Genomic DNA, 25,188 nt, shown 5'->3' with positions numbered 1-25,188 from the left:
AAAATGTTGTGACTTTTTGTGTTTTCACGTCAGTTTCTCCCAGCTCTAATTCATGATGAGCTGTGGTGTACGCTACACCAGAAGTCTTACTCCAGCCAGGAACTGGAGTAAGATCTCTGGCGTGGTGTATGTAGGTGCACGCCACTCACCAGACACTCCATATTCATGACTGCATTCACCTCTTCATGAATTGGGAGCATCTAACTTCTACACCCCCCCATATCAAGACCGGCCAGAAAATCACTGTTCTCAATGAATCGGGCCTGTGGGATAGTGTAGTGTCCAAGAAAAAAAAGACAGCACTAGGACATGTCACATGGATATGTGAATGTAACCTTAGTATATTGTGACTATATTATGGTGTTGTTCTCATGATACGGAAGTTTTTGTTTTACCTTTGCATTACAATAGTACTCCAGGAATTATTTTTGCTCATATAATGTTTATTTACCAGCAATATTCTAGCTGTGTAATTTAAAGAAGCACTCTATTGGAAAGAGCTTCTAAGCATTATGCTCGTTGCCTAATAGTCTGGCCACCTCTGAATGACTCCAGGGGTGGTCAGGCAACGAGCAGTAAACAAAATTAAAAATCCCTCTGTTATTAAAAATAATCCCCATTTTCAAGAAGAGGTAAACTGAAACGTTGTTTGTTTTTACAAGCACGTTGAAAAACTAACAATTTATGATGATGAAAATAACTCTTTAAAGAAGCGCTCCTCCCATCAAAATTTTTATCCTCTTAATATATGGCAGTCATCATATTAAATAGCACTGTGTACTTAATATATTGAAATCATCATATAATATAGTACTGTGTACTTACAATTGCTCATTTTGTCTTTCTACCCACTTAATTCTTCTCTCTTCTCTTTTTCCATCACATGAGTAAAAACTGACTAGCTGAATCCTACTAAGCTCTATGTAGAAATAGGACGTAAATTCTCCCTGTATGACTCATGAGAGGAATAATTAATGCAGGGACAAGAGACTTCCTGTTTCTACATAAAGCAGAGAAAAGAGAATAAGTATCTGGGTAGAAAGGCAAAATGAGCAATTGTAAGTACACAGTACTATATTATATGATGATTTCAATATATTAAGAGGATAAAAACTTTGCTGGGAATGCTTCTTTAATTAATCCCAGCTCAGTTACATCCATAGTTTATGAACCCTACATTGCGGGCAGTTGCTTCTATAATCTGCAGTCTCACCAACAGTCCAGTGTAATGCTCTCCTGTATATACAGGAGACAATTTTCTGACTGTGAACTACAGGATGACAGCATTAACTGCTGAAATCCCTCATGCCAGCACTCAGACCTCTCACCTTCCCACCACGCTACATCTTCCATTTCCTTCTGTTTGTTACCTATGCAGCTAAGGAGATCAATTTTGTTTTATGTAAGAGAGCGGTCATATAGATGGTGAGTCCATACAAGTATTACCAGCAGAGTTAGAAAACTATCCTGTCTCACATTGCCTGTCAAGATCTATAATGTGTGCAGAATCTCCATTGTATCTTTATGAGATGCAGCTTAAGCTTGTCTTTTTGTTTCCTTTAATTCTCCATGTGGCCCAGACCACCATTATTATTTCTCCTAACCATATCTTTTTGCAGAGTTTGCCGCAAAGATGTTCGTGGCTCCTCACTTTTGAAGCATATACTCATTCTATATACCTACCACCCACTGTGCCCTAAACATACTGTATTATAATGCCACACACTGTGATCTTGAATATAATACTGCCACACACTGTGCACCCAAAATAGACCCCTGGATATAATACTACTACACACTTTGCCCCATGTAATGCAATCTCACTTCCCACTGTGCCCCCCTGAATATAGTGCCATATACCATTCCTCCTGAAAATAATAATTTCACACATGGTGCCACCTCAATATAACAGTGCCACACACGAAGCCGATAAATATATTAATGATATACACTGCATCCCAAAAAAGTAAAGAGTTCTGCTCATAGTGCCTCAGTCACCCAAAGTATCTACCAAATATCTCACCAATACAATTGATGCCGATAGTGCCCCTTAAAGACTTCTGTATTGCTGTACACAGATGCCACATACAGGTGCTTCTCACATAATTAAAATATCATCAAAAAGTACATTTATTTCAGTTCTTCAATACAAAAAGTGAAACTCATATATTATATAGAGTTATTACAAACAGAGTGATCCATTTCAAGTGTTTATTTCTGTTAATGTTGATGATTATGGCTTATAGCCAATGAAAACACAAAAGTAATTATCTCAGTAAATTAGAATACTTTATAACAACAGCTTGAAAATGTTTTAAAAATTCGAAATGTTGGCCTACTGAAATGTATGTTCAGTAAATGCACTCAATACTTGGTCGGGGCTCCTTTTGCATCAATTACTGCATCAATGTGGCGTGGCATGGAGGCGATCAGCCTGTAGCACTGCTGAGGTGTTATGGAAGCCCAGGTTGCTTTGATAGCAGCCTTCAGCTCATCTGTATTGTTGGGTCTGGTGTCTCATCTTCCTCTTGACAATACCCCATAGATTCTCTATGGGGTTAAGGTCAGGCGAGTTTGCTGGCCAATCAAGCACAGTAATATTGTTGTTTTTAAACCAGGTATTGGTACTTTTGGCAGTGTGGACAGGTGCCAAGTCCTGCTGGAGAATGAAATTTACATCTCCAAAAAGCTTGTCGGCAGAGGGAAGTGTAGCGCCCCGAGGGTTCGGCCGCTACAGGGGTATTGCACCTCTGCCAGAGGTTTGATATTCCACTCCCAGGTAAGGATGGAGTATGGACCAGGGCTCAGTTAGCTGCATGCAGCACACACACCCCATTTCCCAGGGACAGCTCAACGGTGCTCCCACTAGACAGAAGTGCAGGCACGACCGACCATGTCCCTGCTGGAGTGGGGAGGGAGGGGTGGAACACCCAGTGCTGTAGGGGCAGATAGGGGGCGGTTCCTGAGTGTAGGAAGGAGCTCATTGGTTGCTGGTCACCTGGGCTCATGGTCAGAGGGAGGTATAAAAGGTGGGCACCATCTTAGAACAGTGTTCAGTCTGTGAGGAGAGGAGAGCTGACAGGGAGCAGCAGCTCAGGCTGAGTGCTGCTCCAGAGGCAGGCCTAGGGAAGAGGCCGGGGCCTGAGAGGAGAAGGAGAAGTGGGCCTGGAGAAGAGGCCGAGGAGGAGGTGAAGGGGAGCTGAGATTCTGGCTCATCTCAGCTCCAAGAGAAAGGAACAGAAGCAGAAAGGAGCTGCAAAGAAGGAGAGACAGAGAAACAGAAGGGCTCAGGAACAAGAAGGTGGAAGGGACCCTAAGAACCCACGAGAATCCAGGGTGCAGGGTCAGGCAGATTAAGGGTACCGGATCCCAAGTTGGTGGAGGAGAAACAACCCTCAGCCAAAGACCGGTCGTCGTGATCATCTATTGGTGCGACACCTCATCAAACCTGCTAGGAAGGCACCATATAGGACAGCGGAGGACGGGGCCCACGTTTAACCGCACAAGTCCGCGGCAGCTGGACAAAAGTGGGTCACTGGTGAGGCAGGCCAGAGAAAGGATTAAAGGGGGTCCTGTGCCATGCTCCTGAGCTGCCTGGGAGTGGACCGAGCCCCTCACCTGGTGGACGCAGCACGGCTCGGGCGGTCACTGCTGACAGAAGTGACCCGGAACAAACGAACTGTGGGTAAAGACCCTGGACTGTAACTTGTTGTCTGTGTGCTCCTTCGCGCCTCCAGCACTATCAGCACTGGGACTCGCACTACCATCACTCCCACCATCCACTACACTGCCCTGGGGCTGCACTCTTCCCGTGGGGAGTCACATCACCTCAGCTGCACCCATCATCAGCCCCAGCGGACTGCCTTGCAGCGGCGGTTCCTAATAACCGCAATCCACGGGTGGCGTAGTCGGACATTATCTCAAGTACGTAGCAGACTACCATTGGCCTGACCACCCTGAGCCGCGGAACCGGGTTGCCACTACTACCCCCATCGTTCCCCTATCGCCCAGATCCGCATGCCCCACGGCCCAGGGGGCGAGTCAGCTTTGGCGTAGTCGGCAGGATCGTGACCAACCCGCCACAAACGGGTATTGCGTGCCTGAAGAGAATTACACATGTACCTTAAAAAGAAGTTTCCCGCCGTCCGGAGTCGTTTCCCGCCATCCGGAGCCGATTCCCGCCATCAGACGCCATCTTGGACCGTTTCCCGCCATCTTCATCCATCTTTCCCGCCCTGGCAGAGCGGACGCCATTATGTGCGCGCCAAAAGACAGCAGGAAGCTATCTCCCATCGTGGGCCAGGTCCCAGAATGGCGCCAAAGAAGGAGCCCGCCCCCACCAGTTATGAATGCAGCAGTGGAGATGTCCATCAACGTGGGGGGGCTGCCCCTGAGAGTGATTGTCAGCAGAATGCCCCAGGACCACCCCCTCTGGGGGCGGAAAGAGAAGAAAACTGTGGGGCAGGGCGCGGTCTGGATCAGTCTGGCCAGGCCGCACCCGGAGATGGAGGGGGAAATCAGTTCCGGTACCCTGGTAAAGGGCCTGCTGCAAGCTACACCACCATGCAGCCTCACCGAGCTGTTAGCCCATCTCCCCAAGGAGGATCCCGAATACACACGGGCGGCGCTGGAAGAGCTGGACCGGAGGATGGTCCGGGCGCAGCAAGAAGTGATCGTCGGATGGAAGAAGGAAGTGGCCCGGCGGGCTGTGATCCTGCAGCCGAAGGCGCCGTCAACGAGCAGCGCACCAGCCACCGAGGGCAGTGAAGGCCGAGCGGAGGCCGAGGACGACGCCGCGGAGGAGGCCGCGACAGCAGAGGCGGGTAACGGAGACGCCCCTGCACCGAATCCTGAGGCCGCCGACCTGCCCCTGCACCCTGTCGCGGAGCCCAATGCACCGGGACCCGCCGTCGACACCGTGCCCTCACCGCCATCAACCGGCCCCCAGGCCGTCGACGCTGCCAGTGAGCCCCGCACCACGCCGTGCCCTCTGACCCCGGGCGTGCTCAGCCAACCGCCACCGCAGGCCCGGCCGCGAGGCCCTGCGCTCCCAGGCGCCGCTGCCCTGACGGAACCTCCTGCACCAGCTGTGCCACCCGTGGGAGTAACCAGAAAACGACCAGCACGGGCCTGGTCGCAAGGTCACGTGCCCCCGGGCGCCGCCAACCCACCTGCGTCCCCTGCTGCTGCAGTACCACCACTGGGCGCGGATCTCTTTGCCCAGCACACCACTCCGGATGGGCTGCCTTTCATCTGGCCCCCCGAATTTGTCAACCCCCGCTTCCGGAGGAGCCCGCCCGCGGAGGTCGAAGTGCCCTCTGAGCCCCTCATACCTGCTCCAGCGCCTCAAGAAATCCCCCAGCTGCCATTAGAAGACGCCCAGTTTGAATGGGACCCCACAGGGGAGGACCTGATGGGGTTCACGAAGGAAACGCGAGCGGGCACAGCCGAGCGGCGAGAGGCCTGCCGCCAACAGCTGGAGATGTTTGAAAAGGAGCAGCGCGAGCGGCGGGTGAAGCAAGAAAAGCTGCAGGTCCAGAGCGCGGAGCAGAAAATGAAGGCGCGGCGAGATCCCCGAACTGCCCGCAGACCCCGAGTCACCGGGACTGTGGTGAAGTTCCAGATGGAGCGCGGCTGGGGTTTCATCCGAGACCCCGAGACCATCAGTGACGTGTTTGTGACAAGGAGAGATGTGGAGAGTCACCTACCGGAAGGCCATCGTGGGCGGGATCTATTCCCAGGCGATGTGGTGTCTTACACCCGACACCAAGGCGTGAAGGGGTGGTACGCCCTACACGTCCGCCGAGTAGTAGAGGAGGAGGAACAACACTACTCGGACGCCGAGTACCAGGAGGGCCCGGACGGGCCTGAAGATCCGTATGAGGAGGAAGAAGGAGCGTCACGAAGACACCGTTACCAGTGAACGGTCAAGTGGCATTGTAAATAGTTACCCGTAAGGGTGCAAAGGAACTGTGTGGGACTGTTTCAAATTGCGTGTGGTCCCCGTTGGGACTGATATAGGACTGTGTGAACGTTATGCCTATCCCCTAAGTAACCTGGCTGAGGACTGAGAGCAGCCATCCCTCTTCCCCTAACAGGCTGAGGACTGTGAGCAGCCATTCCCCTATCCCCACCGGCCGAGGATTGGGAACGGCCAATCCCTGTAAATAGTTGCGCTTCCTAAAGCGCCCCCTACTGGTTTTATAAAAAGACTGCAACGTCTACCTCAAGACAAGTTTGCTGGACTGTTGCACCTTTAAGAGGAAAGAACACCTGGTCGCAAGTTGCACCGCCGCCAGGATCCAAGAATGTGTTGTAAAAATGTTTTCCTGCAAATGTTTTATATGAAAAAGTTTTTATATGCTGCTAGGTGATAATGCGAATGTTTTACAAGGTGTTTGATATGACAAAAGAGTTCCAGAGGCATTAGCAAAGTGTTTTATAATAGTGGCAAGAAAAGAAAAGCGTTTCCCATAAAGGGAATTGAACCAAGTTACCTGTTTTCTAATGTGAAAAGTTTTAAAAAGTTTTGCATGTCCTGTAATTAACTGTTTTTGCTCTTTTCCAGCCCGAGGACGTGCTGTGCTTTACCAGGGGGGAATGTAGCGCCCCGAGGGTTCGGCCGCTACAGGGGTATTGCACCTCTGCCAGAGGTGTGATATTCCACTCCCAGGTAAGGATGGAGTATGGACCAGGGCTCAGTTAGCTGCATGCAGCACACACACCCCATTTCCCAGGGACAGCTCAACGGTGCTCCCACTAGACAGAAGTGCAGGCATGACCGACCATGTCCCTGCTGGAGTGAGGAGGGAGGGGTGGAACACCCAGTGCTGTAGGGGCAGATAGGGGGCGGTTCCTGAGTGTAGGAAGGAGCTCATTGGTTGCTGGTCACCTGGGCTCATGGTCAGAGGGAGGTATAAAAGGTGGGCACCATCTTAGAACAGTGTTCAGTCTGTGAGGAGAGGAGAGCTGACAGGGAGCAGCAGCTCAGGCTGAGTGCTGCTCCAGAGGCAGGCCTAGGGAAGAGGCCGGGGCCTGAGAGGAGAAGGAGAAGTGGGCCTGGAGAAGAGGCCGAGGAGGAGGTGAAGGGGAGCTGAGATTCTGGCTCATCTCAGCTCCAAGAGAAAGGAACAGAAGCAGAAAGGAGCTGCAAAGAAGGAGAGACAGAGAAACAGAAGGGCTCAGGAACAAGAAGGTGGAAGGGACCCTAAGAACCCACGAGAATCCAGGGTGCAGGGTCAGGCAGATTAAGGGTACCGGATCCCAAGTTGGTGGAGGAGAAACAACCCTCAGCCAAAGACCGGTCGTCGTGATCATCTATTGGTGCGACACCTCATCAAACCTGCTAGGAAGGCACCATATAGGACAGCGGAGGACGGGGCCCACGTTTAACCGCACAAGTCCGCGGCAGCTGGACAAAAGTGGGTCACTGGTGAGGCAGGCCAGAGAAAGGATTAAAGGGGGTCCTGTGCCATGCTCCTGAGCTGCCTGGGAGTGGACCGAGCCCCTCACCTGGTGGACGCAGCACGGCTCGGGCGGTCACTGCTGACAGAAGTGACCCGGAACAAACGAACTGTGAGTAAAGACCCTGGACTGTAACTTGTTGTCTGTGTGCTCCTTCGCGCCTCCAGCACTATCAGCACCGGGACTCGCACTACCATCACTCCCACCATCCACTACACTGCCCTGGGGCTGCACTCTTCCCGTGGGGAGTCACATCACCTCAGCTGCACCCATCATCAGCCCCAGCGGACTGCCTTGCAGCGGCGGTTCCTAATAACCGCAATCCACGGGTGGCGTAGTCGGACATTATCTCAAGTACGTAGCAGACTACCATTGGCCTGACCACCCTGAGCCGCGGGACCGGGCCGCCACCACTACTACCCCCAACGTCTCCCTATCGCCCGGATCCGCGTGCCCCACGGCCCAGGGGGCGAGTCAGAAGCATGAAGTGCTCTAAAATTTCCTGGTAGACGGCTGCGCTGACTTTGGTCTTGATAAAACACAGTGGAATTACACCAGCAGATGACATGGCTCCCCAAACCATCACTGATTGTGGAAACTTCACACTAGACCTCAAGCAGCTTGGATTGTGGCCTCTCCACTCTTCCTCCAGACTCTGGGACCTTGATTTCCAAATGAAATGCAAAATTGACTTTCATCTGAAAATAACACCTTGGACCATTGAGCAACAGTCCAGGTCTTTTTCTCCTTGGCCCAGGTAAGACGCTTCTGGGGTTGTCTATTGGTCATGAGTGGCTTGACATAAGGAATGCGACACTTGTAGCCCATGTCCTGAATACGTCTGTGTGTGGTGGCTCTTGAAGCAATGACTCCAGCAGCAGTCCACTCCTTGTGAATCTCCCCCAAATGTTTGAATGGCCTTTTCTTAACAATCCTTTCAAGGCTGCGGTTATCCCGGTTGCTTGTGCACCTTTTTCTACCACACTTTTTCCTCCCACTCAACTTTCCATTAATATGCTTGGATATAACACTCTGTGAACAGCCAGCTTCTTTAGCAATGACAGTTTGTGGCTTACCCTCCTTGTGGAGTGTGTCAATGACTGCCCTCTGGACATCTGTCAAGTCAGCAGTCTTCCCCATGATTGTGGAGCCTACTGAAACAGGCCAAGGGACCTTTTTAAACGCTTAGGAAGTCTTTCCAGGTGTTTTTTGTTAATTATTCTAATTTACTGAGATAATGACTTTTGTGTTTTCATTGGCTGTAAGTCATAATCATCAACATTAACAGAAATAAACACTTGAAATAGATCACTCTGTTTGTAATGACTCTATATAATATATGAGTTTCACTTTTTGTATTGAATAACTGAAATAAATTAACTTTTTGATGATATTCTAATTTTGTGAGAAGCACCTGTATATGCATAGATGTCCTGTACACTGTCTCCTTTCTGAATGGATTAGACATCAATGGCTGCAGCGTAGGGGAGCATCAGAGAGACATTATGAGACATCAAGATGCATCGCTGGCAGGTGCTGTCAATAGATGGTGAGCTTCTGTTCTACTAGTGCTGAGGAATTCAGGAGGTTTCCCATTTTTTAGGTATCTCATGGACATACTGAGAAAGTTTGAAAGTATGGTCTATAGGTAACTATGTGTAACAAATACTTTTCTCTATGCAATAGCGTAACATGAAGCTCGTGGGCCCCAAAGCAAATCTCCAACAGAGCCTCTAAGTATCATGGGTCTGTAAGTATTTGATTGCAGAAATTTCGGCAAGGTTTCTGCATGTCTTGGCAGCAAAAACACTGCAGCAAAAAAGCGAGTTTTGCGGTGACTTTGGTGCATTTTTTTATGCATTTTTTTTTATGCGTTTTTGTACAGCAATGAATGCTTTTGGAGCTAAATAAAGATATTTGAAAAAAGAAAAGTGGGACATCACTTTAACCCTTGGATTACCGTTGGACCTGGGGTTAGTATATTGGTCAATTTAAATGATTAAAGAATGTATCTGTTTTATTTCAAATAAAGAGTGTGTGTATTTATTTAACTCTTTACTTACAAGTTTAGTAATGAGGGTTTCTGGCTGACACCTCTTCATTACTAAAGCTAGGGTTAGGTGTCAGCAACACCTAATCCTATTAACCCTAATCCCATTACTCCTAATACCGCACTTGTTTTGTCAGTACATGCAGATCCACTGTATGTACATTTCAATAGGTTAAAATCTGCAGAAAATTCTCAAGCAGTGGTGCAGTAAGTGAGGTCACTGGAGCTCTCAGCTGATCATCAGCTGATTGAACTCCAGTGACCTCACTCCCGGCAGCTCAGTGCTATATACTGCCGGGAGCAATTGCCCTCCTTCAGTGTATAGAGTGCTGCCGGGTGATCGGATCACCATGGGACACTCAGGATTATGGCGGTAGGTGAGTATAAAGTGTTTTTTATTTTAATATAGATTTATTTTAACTTTTTTTTTACATTGAGCACAGGCGCAAGCTGAAGAGACTACTTCTCCCCTCAGCGGTGCCGGATCTCGCTGTTAGCAGCTGGAGCGGCAGTAGGCTGATGGGAGGAGTAGTCTCCAGCGGTCAATTCTTTGTACGTTTTTGCCATGTTTTTGACTCATTGACTTGAATTGAGTCAGTCAAATATGTAGCAAACATCCGCAGCATATCTGCAAATATTTTTATACCTGCGTTTTTGCTGCGGATTTGACGGACACAATTGAAGTCAATGGGTGAAAAATGTAGCAAAAATGCACAAAGAATGTACATGCTGCAGATTTAAACACAATGACAATCCTGACAGGAAAATTCCTGATCATGTGCACAGCACTTCAGGATTGTCATTGCATTAGCTGGTTAGCTAGGATACTCTAGGATTTTTGGCTCGTTTCCGAGTGGAAAAAACACAGCGGAAACGCACCAAAAATGCACAGTGTGCACACAGCCTTACAGTATTGGTCTTGTAACATGGGCCAAAGGGACCTTTGGGCTCCTTAGGTTCCAGGGTGTGGGTGTGACTGCAACCGCTGCAGCCAATATAGTTACACCCTTATCTCTAAGTATATAGAGTATATTTTGCTCTAATTAAGATTACATGAAAGAAATGGCCAACTAAAATGCCAGGGTAGGTGAGCAATGAGGGGAAAGGCTGGATAAAAAATACCTGTGTTTGATTCACATAGATGTTTGGGTGCCATGATGTGATCAAAACACCAAGGCCTTCCCATAACACACCCAAAACATATGACCGTAAAACCAAGCTAAATAAGTGAAGGCTAGACAATAACACGCAGCACAAAATAGTAGAACAAAAAAAAAGCAAAATGTCAAACACATAAAAAAAAAGCGGCAAATAGCTCGAAGCGGAGAGAAGAAAATATTAAGACAAGACGACAGGGTATATTGTGAAGAATATGCCAGTGAACATCTGTTGACAGAGCATATAAAAGATCTGGCATATTAAAAATGCATAGAGTTGCATATGAAAGTGGCACTTATTTTAATATTGTGCCAATGTCACTGCGGAGAAGGCTGCGCTATTGTGAGCAGCCAGCAGAGGGCGCGCAGCAGAACACATTAGTTAACCTGTGACTGGTAACGCTTGTATGAATTGTATGAACTGTTTAACGAGGTCTGGGCTCTGATGAACATCATTTGTGCACAGGAAGAGATCAGTGTCAAACACAACCTGTCAACAGCACAAAGGAGAGTCCTGCACTTTTTCTTCAGTCAAAGAAGGCAGAAAAGCAGCAAAAGGCATTAATATATGACTTAATCTTTTTACTTCTACTGCTATTAATATGGTGGGTTCACAAATAATTTGTGCAAGAATCTCATTCTCAAATTGGACTCAATCGATAACCAAATGAAAGTGGTTAGATCCAATTTTCTAATTATCCAGCTATGATTATCACATTTCCCAGGGCACCGTTACTGTCTTAGCATGTTAATGATGGACATTGTAAAGAAAGGGGAATTTTTATTTCAATATCCATAGTAGCAAAATATCACTGTGTATCAATAAGTAATGGAGGGTGGTTCATAGTACAACCCTCGTAATTAGTCGATTGCACCCTTGGCAATTAGCTGACGAGGACTGCCAGATGGTTGTGCCAACTATGCCAGAGAGACATTCATATTACTTGCCTTTGTCAGCCTGATAGGGGGCAGCCCTGAGTGGGGTCCATATGCCCTAGTATAACATACAAGCAGACATTGTCCTAAGCAGACAACGTATTAAGGAGACGTCTGGGTGATTGGCGTCAGATTCTGCTTGAACTATGTTTCATATCTTATGCTGCATATAATGACAAAGAGCGATATAATGTGGCATTACATCATCTTTGAGGGAACATCAAAATGAAAATGATTCAATATATCTGCAGGATTGCAGGCAGACCGCACAATGGAAGCCCCACAATGCAGAGATCAATGTGCAGGAAATGTGTGTCCTTTCTAACATTATGTGAAATTTTTATAATGATTTCCATTTAAAGGGACTAAGGATGATACAATGTAATGCATATAGTGCTCGGCAGTCACAACTAATCGAACATCCGACTTCTCAGGTATTGACTGAGATAAAATCTGACATAACAGAAAAAGATCCAGACTGGTAATGGATGACTCTACGCTGACCGTAAAAGTGACCAACAGTGTTTAACAGCGGCATAACGAGAAGCTACTTGACCTCATTGCGGGATGTGTAGCAGGTCTCTGCCTACCTCGTGATGTCTTCTCATGTGGAAGAGAGGCCTTTAGGCCCCCTAAGGCAACATGGCCAGCAGGGGAATGCCAGCTCTGCACCCCCTATAGCAATGCCCCTGGTCTTCAGATGATTTGAAAGGACAAAACCTTTCCTTTCATCGCCAACATATTCCACAGCACTTTACTTTTGTTAATACTTTTCCACAAATATTTGAGTTTGTTATTTTCCTGTACTAAGTAGGGGTGCGAAGATTTGCTAAGCTAAATGCGCTGAAATTCTGACTCAATTTGTTAAAAAAAACTGACCTGGTCAACAAGGTGGTGTGGTCTAACTGGAAAAGGGGAGCAGCCTGGTGGAAAAGGGGCATGACTTAAAATATTTTGTCACAAAACTTTATCATAAACTAAGCAAACTCAGAAGTGGCGTAAAGATAGACAAACATGTTCAAGATGCACCACAGGTATCATCTAGAATGATTGTGATCAATATGGCGCATTTTCGGTGTGACAAGTTTGTTTGCACTGTCTAACTTATTACACAAGGTAAGTAAATCTGTCCCAGTGAAGATACCCTTTAATGAAGACATCCATGCCTATAATGAAGACACTCATACTTTCAATGAAGACACCCATGCCTTTAATGAAGACATCCATGCCTTTAATGAAGACACCCATGCCTTTAATGAAGACATCCATGCCTTTAATGAAGACACTCATACCTTCAATGAAGACCCCAATGCCTTTAATAAAGACATCCATACCTTTAATGAAGACCCTATACCTTTATATGATTCTTAGCAGTAATGCCACCATGTGTCAATCTAACCAGCTTGTGTTTTTTGGCTCTGAAACACCCCAATTGTAAAACATTGCTCCTGGCAAAATCCAAAACACAGAAATATAAAGCAGCAATTCTTTCAGAAATCACATCTGCATTCAGTCCACAGAGTACCAGCACAGAATGCAGGAAGGTTTTACATAATGCATAAAGTCCAGCTGAAGGGGAGATGCTGAGGAATCACTTGCTGCAAGCCAATACATCACCATCCAGGGATCCCACATGAACCATCCGACTCTTACCTCTGGCAGAAGGTTGGTGATACAGGATGGAATGGACGATTATCTGAATAGATCATCCTGTTCTTATCTCCCGTTTTTCTCTAGCACATTTTTCCTGCAGCCAACCGCTCCCGGTCAGAGAGTAACAAGGTTTAGTTTGACTAATTATAATTCTTTACTGGCTTCAACCCCTGTTGACCATGTGAATAATGTTTCTCCTAAATGTCCTGTCTTCTCCTAGGAAGGAAATTCAAGCTGTAGCCTGAAAGGACCTTGTGATCGTCTGATCACCTGGCGGAAACCAGGAAAAGAGGCAGCATGCACGAGAAGGCAAGACGGTGTAGACAGACATCCAAGGATCCTTGAAATACCATCCAAAAACTGATGAAATAATCATGTAGCCGAACCTTCAACACAGTTTATTGCTGCAGCTCCGTAAATCTTCAAGAGTCGACCCAGACCCCTGATGGACCATGAACGAGGCGACAGTAAGCAGAGCATGAAAAATAGGTTAAAGCCAATGCAAAGGACAAATAATATTGTAATAATAAGTCTCTGCAAAAAGCAAGCCAGGAATGAATGAGACGAGAAAGCTCCCAGCTACAGAGTGTGAAATAATACAGAGCAGCAGCAAAGCCAGAATCCACTCTGCTGCTATTCATCAGGAGCTGAGCCGAGTCCAGGCGCGCACACACACACATTGCCTCAGGAGAATGGAGGAATCACAGATGCAGCGAGTACCTCTTCTACACTGCACTGTACCATCCCTACCTCCCCCATCTCTATGGGGGCTGCAATCTAGTGTGTGCAATTCAACACAGTTCATGGCATCCTGAGAATACTGACTGTAATACAGCAAGTGCATGTATCGAGCGAGCAGAGAGGTGTGCAGCATACGGTATTAACCCATGCACCATTATGTGGTGCAATAACAGGCTGTTAGAAACACTGCACATTTCATACCAGAGTACATAGATAGCAAATGTTGGATATGTATATATATTACTAGCCGTAAAAAAAGTAAAAAAACAGCAGCAACATTGTCAACCAGGACAACGCATCGGCTATGGATTGCTATAGGGTGTATGTCATCCTGTACTGACATCACGTTTCACCGTACAGCATAATTGCACGTCACAACCTACAGTTAGCCATAAACATTCATTTTTTTGTCTCCGTTTCCCATGATTTTTGGAGTTTTCTGCCAACATTGTGTCACAAGAGAATTGGTGCTATGTAGCCAAGGTGCAAATTGGTGACAAACATTGTATGACCGGTTCCCCATGTTTATAGAACATACATCAACATAATTCACCAACATACAGATCATTGAATGCAGTGGAGAGACAGATTATCTGCGCCTTTGCACAATAAAATATGGGTCGCGCCGCGCATTTGATATTGTAAGTGAACAAAAGAGGTGTATAAGCTAATAGGGAAGATGTGAAGCCAAAACAAGGTTCTATGTTTGGGGCCTAGAAATGCCACAGTAGATACCTGCTCATCCATCAACTCTATAGTTAGATAAGTCTCAGTTGTGGAGGTCAAGGCAAATTATGTCCTCGCTATAAATAAGGGCTCATTCAGACGTCAGTGATTTTTCTCATACATGAAAAATGGTCCAAGTTTTGTCAGTGTTTTCGATCAGAGTGTCATCAGTATTTGGACTGTGTGTCAGTTTTCACCTTCAGAGTTTCGTCCGATTTCCTTGGATGGAAAAAAGAGGTTTCTCAACCTTCTCCTATGTTCTCCTATCAAGAGGTCGGCAAAAAGTGGTCCAGTATTTTCACTGACCCATAGACTTGCATTGGTGATTTTGATCCGAAAAATCGACTGTGGTTTTGTGCAGACCACTCAGTCCAAGGAAAAAATTGGATATGTGAAATAACCTATATACTATCATAAGTACAAGTGCTATCCATGAAAAACATGGATAGCACTTGTTTGAGAAAAACTGATGTCTGAATGAGCCCTAACAGAGATTTATGCAGAGAAGTTCAGCCAAAGAAGATAAAGCTTAATCAAAGTCTAAAATCTCCAGTAGTAAATATTTCAGAAGAACAAGTGCTTAACCATAAGAGATGAAGTCTACAGTCACACCGTGGATGTAGAGAGAGACAAAAAGTCTCTCTGTCTTATACAATGGTGTGAAAAAGTGTTTGCCCCCTTCCTGATTTCTTATTCTGCTGCATGTTTGTCGCACTTAAATGTTTCAGATCACAAAACAAATTTAAATATTAGACAAAGATAATACAAGTAACCACAAAATGGAGTTTTTAAATAAAGGTCTTTATTATTAAGGGAAAAAGAAATCCAACCCTACAAGGCCCTGTGTCAAAAAGTGCATTCATCATACCAAAAGTAAAATATGGTGGTGGTATTGTGATGGGCTGGGGCTGTTTTGCTGTTTTCTGAAATGCTGTGTTACTTCTATGCCTGATGTAATGGGACATAAACCCATTACATACACCGGCCATCTGTTTGTGACCTCAAGCTGAAACACACTTGGGTTATGCAGCAGGACAATGATCCAAAACACACCAGCAAGTCTACCTCTGAATGGCTTAATAAAATCAAAATTAAGACTTTGGAATGGCCTAGTCAAAGTCCTGACCTTAATCCGATTGAGATGCTGTGGCATGACCTTACAAAGGCAATTCATGCTCGGAAACCCTCCAATGTGTCTGAATTACAACAATTTTGCAAAGATGAGTGGCCAAAATTCCTCCAGAGTGTTGTAAAAGACTCATTGCCAGTTATCGCAAACACTTGATTGCAGTTGTTGCTGCTAAGGGTGGCCCAACCAGTTAATGGGTTTTGGGGGCAATCACTTTTTCACACAGGGCCTTGTAGGTTTGGATTTCTTTTTCCCTTAATAATAAAGACCTTCATTTAAAAACTGCATTTTGTGTTTACTTGTGTTATCTTTGTCTAATATTTAAATTTGTTTTGTGATCTGAAACATTTAAGGGTGACAAACATGCAAAAAAATAAGAAATCAGGAAGGGGGAAAACACTTTTTAACACCACTGTATATCAGTATACCAATATTATAAATAATATGTAGAAGTCCAGTTACAGCTTTTGCATTCAAACTAGAAGCTTAAGACTGTTGTGAAACCAGGGACACCACCCTTTAAATGGTATCTGTAAGCAGGTTTTGCTATGTAATCTCAGAGCAGCATAATGTAGGGGCAGAGATTATAATTCCAGCGATATATCACTTACTGGGCTTCTTGTTGCAGTTTTAAAAAAATCTGTATTTTATCAACAGGAGGTTATCACTAGTGGACTAGTTGTCTGTAGCCATTACTACTCCTATTCTGTGTAGCCCCGCCCCCACCACTGATTAGAAGCTTTCTGTCAATATACGGTGTATAAGCTGCCAATCAGAGGTGTGGTTGAGGTTATACAGGGCTCAGCATTCAAATAACTGCTAGATCAGCAGCAGAGAAAACAGGGATTTTATCAAAATGACAGTAAGCAGCCCAGTAAATGACACATCATTGGAATCAGGGTTGCTGTCCCTACATCATGCAGCTCTCAGATTTCATAGCAAAAACCTGATGACAGATTGTCATTAAAATGCAGCCTCTGTATTTTGTTTAATTTAGTCTTATATGGTGTCCATTCAGAAGAATGATCATCCATGTAATACAAAGATAGTTCTAGTCTGCCAGAATGGGAAATGCGTGTACATTCCTGCTCATGTAGATGGTTCCAGATAATAAGAGTGCTTGCTAAATGCTTGTGACCTAACATGGACAGAGGTTGTCTACATGAGACACCGCCTCTAAAACTAACCCTCTTCGAAATACAGATAGAATAGAACAGTTTTGGTAAATGCTCTGCATTATGAGGAGGGCTTCCTAATTGACTAAGTTCACAGATCAAGGACATATTGTACAACAAGACATTGGTATTGGAGGGATGTTCTGTGTACACAACATAGATCTATCCTCACCTAACATTCTAATTAGCCATATAAAAGACTAATGAATAAAAGTTAAGGGGTCGATTCATCAAACTTTTACTCCAGAAATCTGTCAGAAAATCTTTGGCAAGTGGCAACATATTTGCGCAAAGCGGAGTTGCACCAAAAAATTGCGACTTTTGGCGTTTTCTCGTCAGATGGAATCAGCTCTACCAGAATGGATGGAGCTGGGGTGGAGTTGGGGCAGGGAGTCAAATTTATTAAAAATGCGGGCATTTTGAAAGCCAGAAATGCTACTCCAGTCCGTGACTGGAATAGCATTTTTGGCACGGCGCATAGAGGCACATGCCACTCAGCAGAGGTATAGATTTCGTTAAGTTTCTCAGGAGGTGCTTCTTAATGAATCCTGTACTGCATCAAGACTGGCATAGCACGAGTGTGCGCTACGCCAGTCTTGATGAATCGGCCCCTTAAAGTTGAACAGATCATATCAATAATAAATAGATTATCAGATTCATAGACTATAAATCTATAGATTTTTATGGAGTCATTACGAATTGATGGCTTTAACCAGGCTAAATACACCCAGGCCTGTATTTACAGACATTGCTATTTAGCATAAATGCACCCTAATTCTACCCTTCCAACATACGGTACTTGTTATCTCACACCCCCATATACAGCTATTTTTATGGGACCATTATGTAGTTATTAAAGGAGTTGTGTAGCGCTTGATCTAACTTTGAGCTTGGAAAGATGCTGCTGCACACCAGGCAGAACAGCTGCCAAACACTGTTAGGATGCATACGTGATACCTCCCACGGTGGGAACAGAAATAGTGCAAAAAATAGAAATCAATGAACAGACTCGGTTGACGCATCCCTAAAAAAAAGACAAAAGTGAAAAAATTCTTTGATACTTGGTCGCCAATTATACAACTCCCTCGTCTTTATATTACACCTCATTCAGACTCATACAGTAGCATGTAAAAATGGGGGCACCCCTGGTCAAAATTACTATTATTGTCTACAGTTGAAGATGAAATGATCTCTAAAAGGCCTAAAGTTAAAAATTACACATTTCATTTGTAGTTTAGGCAAAAAAAAAAAAAAATAAAATATATATATATATATATATATATATATATATATATATATATATATACAGGGTGGTCTAAAAGTAGGTGGCCAGTAAATAATAACATTTATTTTGATTTATATATAAAATTATATTTACTAACACAAGCATAACATTGACAATTAAATTTTATTCTGAACAATAATACAAAAGCCCTTAAATTTTATCAATGCAGGTGCTCAAACTGTTTTCCATTACAATTTGCACAGCTTTGAAGTCTGCCTGTTACGCTTCGACAAACTTTTTTGCACAAGTCTCTTTGGGTATTAATTTCTTGAAATGCATCTCTTATGTAATTTTTCAAGTCACTGACACTTTTTGGTTTTCGACTATAAAGTTTGTCCTTGAGTAGTCCCCAAAAGAAAAAATCCATTGGGGTCAAGTCTGGTGAACGTGCCGGCCAATCAAGTGGGCCTCTTCGGCCAATCCATTTATTAGGAAATGTTTCATCAAGATACTCGCGGACTACTCTTGAATAATGTGGAGGGGCCCCATCTTGTTGGAAATAAAGGTCATTTGAATTAGGCTGTTGCTGTAACTGGGGAACAACTTGATTCATTAGAATTTCGAGATACTTATCTCCTGTGACTGTTCCATCAAAAAATATTGGTCCTAAAACACCAAAACTTGAAATACCACCCCAAACATTGACACCAGGCTCATTTAGTTGTTGCTCTAATGTTAAATGCATGTTCTCATTATACCAGTAAATACAATTATGTCTGTTAATATGGCCGGATAATTTGAAAGAAGCTTCATCACTCCACATAATGTCATCTAAAATTACTAGATTTTCTTCAATTTTGTTAAGCATAATCTTACTAAATTGCAGCCGCCTGTCTGGATCATCCTCCAATAAACCATGAATTAGACGTGGACGATAAGCTTTCCACCCAATAGATTTCAGGATTCGCATGATAGAAGCTCGTGAAATTCCCAATTCCAAAGAAGCTCTTCTGTGGACTTTTTTGGACTCTGAACAAATGTTTCAGCAACAAGTTGTTTATTATCTTCTGTACAGACTGTTTTTGGTCGTCCAGTTTTTGGAGCATTAAGGATTGAGCCAGTGGCATTGAATTTGTCACGAATGCGGTAAATGGTTTGTCTCTTTGGGTCTTGAGTACCAAATGTTTCAACCCAATTTGCTCTAACGGTTTCAGCATTTTGAGATTTCTCATACTGTGTTAAAATCCATTTTCTTTGATCTGTATTTAAATTATTTGCCATTATGTGTTATCTGAATTATCTGAAAAGAAAACAGATTTGGGGGAGATCTATCTGTGAAAACTAGATCCGTGAAACTGGCTCAGTTGCCCTTAGCAACCAATCAGATTCCACCTTTAATTTTCCAAAGAGTCTGTGAGGAATGAAAAGTGGAATCTGATTGGTTGCTAAAGGCAACTGAGCCAGTTTCACTTTACACCATGTTTGATAAATCTCCCCCTTCATTACCTTATTACACTTTCTGTCCGCCTACTTTTAGACAACCCTGTATATATTCATCTTTTTCATTTTAAAAATTACAAAAAGGAAAATGGGCCAATGCCAAAGTTTGGGCACCCTGCATGGTTAGTACCTAGTAGCACCCCCTTTTGAAAGTACCACAGCTTGTAAACACTTTTTGTAGCCAGACAAGAGTCTTTCAATTTTAGTTTGAGGGATTTTCATCCATTCTTCCTTGGTAAATTCTTCCAGTTCTGTGAGATTCCTGCGTCGTCTTGCATACACTGCTATTTTGAGGTCTAGCCACAGATTTTCAATGATGTTCAGATTAGAGGACTGTGAGAGACATTGTAAAACCTTCAGCTTGCGCCTTTTGAGGTAGTCTATTGTGGATTTTGGTGTGTGTTTAGGATTAGTGTTCAGCGAGTATGTCTCATTAACCCTTTCGACGAGCATGCTCGAGTGCTCGCCGAGTAATTTGGCGTGCTCGGCATTTAGTCTACTGTCACCGCGGCTGCTAACAGCCGTGACACATGCAGGCATTGCCTGTTTGACACATGGCTGCTGTTTTGTGCCACAAGGTTAGAGGAGGCTGGGTTTTCATAAAGCTGGGAAATTTGCATCACCTGTCCTTTCCTAACTATGATAGTGAACAAGCCATAACCATAACAGGCTAATTAAGGTCTGAAACCTTGGTCAAAGTTATCTGAGCGCACAAATCTCCAAGGGTGCCCAAACTTTTGCATCGACCCATTTTCCTTTTTGCAATTTTTAAAATGTAAAAGATGAAAAAATATAACTATTCACAATAACAGTAATTTTGACCAGGGGTCTTCCATATGTGAAAATCACTGATGAAACCTGGATCCAAAGCATAAATGAACAAACATAGATTTCTGGATGAGGCCTTAAAGGGAACTTTTTCCTCCCTTACTAGAGGGTACAAAATTAGACAACAAATATATTCTTTGTAGGATTGAAGCCTGTAAGATCCCTACAAGTAATACCTACAAGTCTGACTACACAACTCCCTTGAAGCCCATCCTATCTCTGTCCTTACTGTTATGTTTAAAATAAAATATTTAGTGAAACTTTAGCAAGTAAAAGGAGAACTTTCCTTTGCAGCCAGATCTGTGATTTTTTACCCTGCACCCATGATTGTTATGCCTCTGGGTATAACACTCATGTAAATTTTATATTAACTCCTTGACTACCTTTGACATATATTTTCATAATAGGTCTCCAAGGGAAGTATGATGCTGGCTCAGTAGCCGAGCCTACTTCATACCAGGCGGATGCTGGTTGTGTGACATTTAAGTGACACCACTGCCAATGCATACGCACACCAACTAAAATAGGCCCCCAGAGACATGACTGAAGGGACCGATAGGTCACCACAGCAGCTGGGGGACTGCTGAAGAACCATATCAATAAAAATGTATCAGGGGGCAAAAAAAAAGCTCTCACTCAGCTTCATTGTGAAAAATAAAATAGTTACGGGTCTTAGTAGATAGGAACACATCCCCCAAAACTTTTTATACAAATTTCTGATTTTTTTTTTACCACTAAAATAAGCTTGGATAAGTTTGGTATCACTATAATCATACTGAACTGGAGAATCATGCCAGGAAATTTTTACCACATAATAAATGCCATAAAAGCAAAACCTAAAAAAAGCAATGGTGAAATTGTGGTGTTTTTTTTGCAATTTCATTGCACTTTGATCTTTTTTCCCTTTTTCCAGTACATTGTTTGATAAACTAAATGGTGTCATTCACAACTAAAACTCGTTTGCAAAAAAAAAAGCCCTTGTATAGCTTTGTTGATAGAAGAATAAAAAAAGTTATGGCTCTTGGAACAAGGGAAGAAAAAAACTAAAAAATCTCGGTTCCTTTAGGGATTAAGCAAACAAAACCTGAGTAAGTACATGACAATTTTTTATTATTATTATTATTTATACATTAATAAAGGGAACAAAGTGCACATATTTTCCAGTGTGAAAAGTAACTGCCCTTAAACGGTAATAACTGTAGCAAGAATTGAAGTAAAAAATGTCCTATTACTTTTATGTAAAAAAATTTTTTACAGTATCCTATAAAAAAACAAACTAAAGATTGTTATTTTCCAATAACATAAAGTATACAAGTTCTGCAATTGCTGGAAGGCTCAGCAATAGTACCGACAAGCTTTTGTTATTTCTGAAATTCTGTCTGAGCCTGCCATTTGTGAATCTCAGGGATGTGTCATTCAGCACAACATGTTCTCTAGGCCCCGGACTATAGGAAATTTTTCATGTGGGTGGTATCAGCTGAGCTGCTGCACCGTTTTTCTGATCTCTTACAGGCTAGAAAGAAGTAAAAGCTGCAGAAAATTTCACATTGTTCTTCTATGCTCGGTATGTAACAAATTTAACAGTCAATAACAGAGTACAGAAAATATCTGACATGCAATATATCCAAACCTTATCTACTAGGATGTATGGCTGTGAGGGAACTGAGCATTTTATTACTTGTCCTTAAATAGGGTTTCCCAGTAGTATTTTTCTTCTTTTTTTACAGGCAGTGTGAATCTTAGAATGAAAAATTATGGCATCATGTAAAAAAAATATGTCCACAATTAGAACTATATTACAGACAGCTCATTTGAATGAGCTGTAGACACAACTGTATGATTTACTGGCTGTCAATTTGCTACCCCCAGAACTAGGTTAAGTTTGGGTTAATTAAGTATATTGGGAAATGCCTTTAATTTTAACTACAAGATCCATACTGCATGTTGAAAAAGACACTTATGGAAACTCACTCGAGTGGTCATCACATGCTGCAGATTGTAAGACGGTGAAGAAAAAGAAATAGCTTGCTACAATCTTAGTGGTCTGATCCCCCATCAAGGAATGCCATAAATATAGAGTATAAAGCAAAGGTCAAATGGGACCATATACTGTTATATGGATCTGACTTCCAAACTGCAATATAAATGTCATCTTGGTGTCTATCAGCCGCAGAAGCTGCCTTTAAAAAAAAACAAAAAAAAAAAAAAACGAGTTTTTCCTTAGTGATGTCAAAAAAAGACCATGATGTAGTGCCATGTTGCAGTATATTTCTGTGCCTACCATAAAATGTGTGTGAAATCTTTTTAAAACATTTTGCAATTTTCTGGCAGTTTTAGCAAAAAAAATAAAAAATCGTCATTACCACTATCTATGAATAAATCTTAAAGGTCACTACTGACTACACCATTCCTCCTTTTTAAAACAGAGATTGGAGTTTGATCTGATCCACACTTTTAGGCCACATTCACACGTTCAGTATTTGGTCAGTATTTTACATCAGTATTTGTAAGCCAAAACCAGGAGTGGGTGATAAATACAGAAGTGGTGACGTGTTTCTATTATACTTTTCCTCTGACTGTTCCACTCCTGATTTTGGCTTACACATACTGATGTAAAATACTGATCAAATACAGAACGTGTGAACGTGGGCTTAGTCCAAATGTCCGGCTTGTAAGAGGGTTGGAAAGTAGTGTTCCAGTTAACCTTCTTGCAAGAGAGACTGGCCCTTTAAATTGGTGCTCCCCATCTGGACTTATGTTTAGTGCACTTGTCTATGTTTTATTCTCAGCTCATTTATTATCATTGCATTATGTGTATTGTATGTGTCTGTGGAAGGTGCTGACTCTTACCAGCACTGAAGGAGCCCAGTTAGATTGGGGTCAAGTCTATTGATGATTGAAGTGAGACGGGGTGGATAGTGTGGTAGCCTAGGTTATTTAGGGGCTCGTTTGTCAACACTTTGGATCAGTTGCAGAGGGCACATGGAGAAAGTAGAAGGTACCCTACCTCAGACAAATCACAATTTGTAAATGGATAAATTATACATCTTAAGTTGTATGTTCCCACAGGTTGAGAGGGGGAGATTACCATTGTGACAGTCCCAGGTAGAGGAAGCTGTGCCCACCTGTAAGGAGTAAAGGAAGTGACCACCTTAGTAGAGTGGTGCCCCCATAGTGACACGAGTCGGGGAAAATAAAGAGGCCTATGGTGGTGAATAAGTGAGATATCTAGTTGCCAGGAGAATGGCGAGTGATCACCACTAGAACTAGGACACTAGGTGAGGAGAGCTGTGCCCCAGTAGTTACCATACTGTGAACGAGGATTAAGTCATTGTAGGGACGTGGTCCTGAGGTACAAATGTGAGTCGGTGCAAAGACCTACTGAAGAAAGAGACTACAATCCGAAGAACTTGCCTGGAGTGAGAGGTTTAGACAGTTGCTAGAGCGTGTATGAGTGCTATTGTGGTGAAGTGGCTATGAGAGGCCTGTGTGGAAGAAGTGTCTATAAAGAGCCTGTACATAGGTTGTCACTGAAATGTTTAAATGACCCATGAAGCGAACAAAGATACCGGCCCGGGTGTGTCAGGTGTAATAGACAGTTGTTCTGGATCTGGCTGTAGAAGGTCACTGCGCTTAGCATTGCAGGCACCTTCTTAATCCTTCTTCCCTTAAGACCCAGTGGCGACCTCCCTCCTGCTGCTGATTAACACACCCTTGCATGGGAGTTAAAAACTCTGTTTGCTCCAGGCAATTGCCAGTGATACTTCTATGTTCCTTTGTGCATGCTTGGAGCACTAGCTGTTGGCTGGCTTCTTCTCTGGTGCTCTTGGAGGACAGTTGGCGTTACTCCTCTGGTGTCTGCTCAAGCTAACTTAATCCCCTTTGTTTGTCTACCTTGTTGTCTTTAGTTTGTAGTGGGGTCTGACCAGTGCTCACTCCTCCCCCTCCCTATCTAGGGCCAAGCTCTAGGGATATACAGGATTTAGGGTCCTGCTCGGTGATTGGTGTGGAACCAATATAGGGACGGTAGGGTAGGCAGGGTGTCATTAGATCTGCGTAGTGGTCTCCACTCCCCCATTTCCCTAGTGTTTGGGCTTCCTCCCCCTCTTCCCTTCGCGTTGCACTTAGTCTTACCCACACCTGGTGTGACAATGCCACTCTATGCCTCTCTAAAAAAAGACTATGTCAAGTCCGTGTTTCTGTACCACCTCAAGAAGGGAAACCCCAGCCAGGGATGCCCTGTAAGGCCTCATTCACATGTCTGTGTTTACACACATACGTAAAAAATGGTTCAGGTGTCATCAGTGTGTTGTCCATGTGTCTGTTTTTATCATCAGTGTTTTTCCAGTATGAATAAAGAAATAAATAAATGACAAAGCTTCTCCTATACTTTGCAATGTTAGAGATGGATAGCACACAGGCAGCACACAGATCACACATGGATGTCATCTGTGTGCTGTACATGTTTTTCACGGACCCATAGGCTTGTATTGGGCCTTGTCATCCATGCTGCTGGAAAAAAATGGACGTGTAAAAACACAGACATGTAAATAGCACCATATGTTACAATGGGTAATAATGTTTTTCTTCACCGATACTGCACA

At 43.7% G+C, this 25,188-nt stretch overlaps 1 protein-coding gene across 14 annotated transcripts in view; it reads right to left on the bottom strand.

Annotated features, from left to right (window-relative positions):
- Nucleotides 1-25,188, bottom strand: part of SRCIN1 (SRC kinase signaling inhibitor 1) — a 588,125-nt gene that overhangs the window by 391,910 nt on the left and 171,027 nt on the right. The window contains exon 1 of one of the 14 annotated variants that reach the window (XM_073683444.1): nucleotides 13,261-13,982. The exons of 12 other annotated variants lie outside the window; for them this stretch is intronic. The gene's annotated coding sequence lies outside the window, so the exon portion shown is untranslated. Of the gene's footprint in view, nucleotides 1-13,260; nucleotides 13,983-25,188 lie in introns of those variants that run through there. One more of the 14 variants, XM_073683453.1, reaches the window with a different exon arrangement.

The sequence above is a fragment of the Phyllobates terribilis genome, unplaced genomic scaffold (assembly GCF_046119375.1).
Source record: "Phyllobates terribilis strain yellow unplaced genomic scaffold, ASM4611937v1 Scaffold_5__5_contigs__length_657084704, whole genome shotgun sequence".
Taxonomy (NCBI): domain Eukaryota; kingdom Metazoa; phylum Chordata; class Amphibia; order Anura; family Dendrobatidae; genus Phyllobates; species Phyllobates terribilis.
Note: the sequence above shows the minus strand (reverse complement) of the source record. Positions and strands in the feature narration are given on the sequence as shown.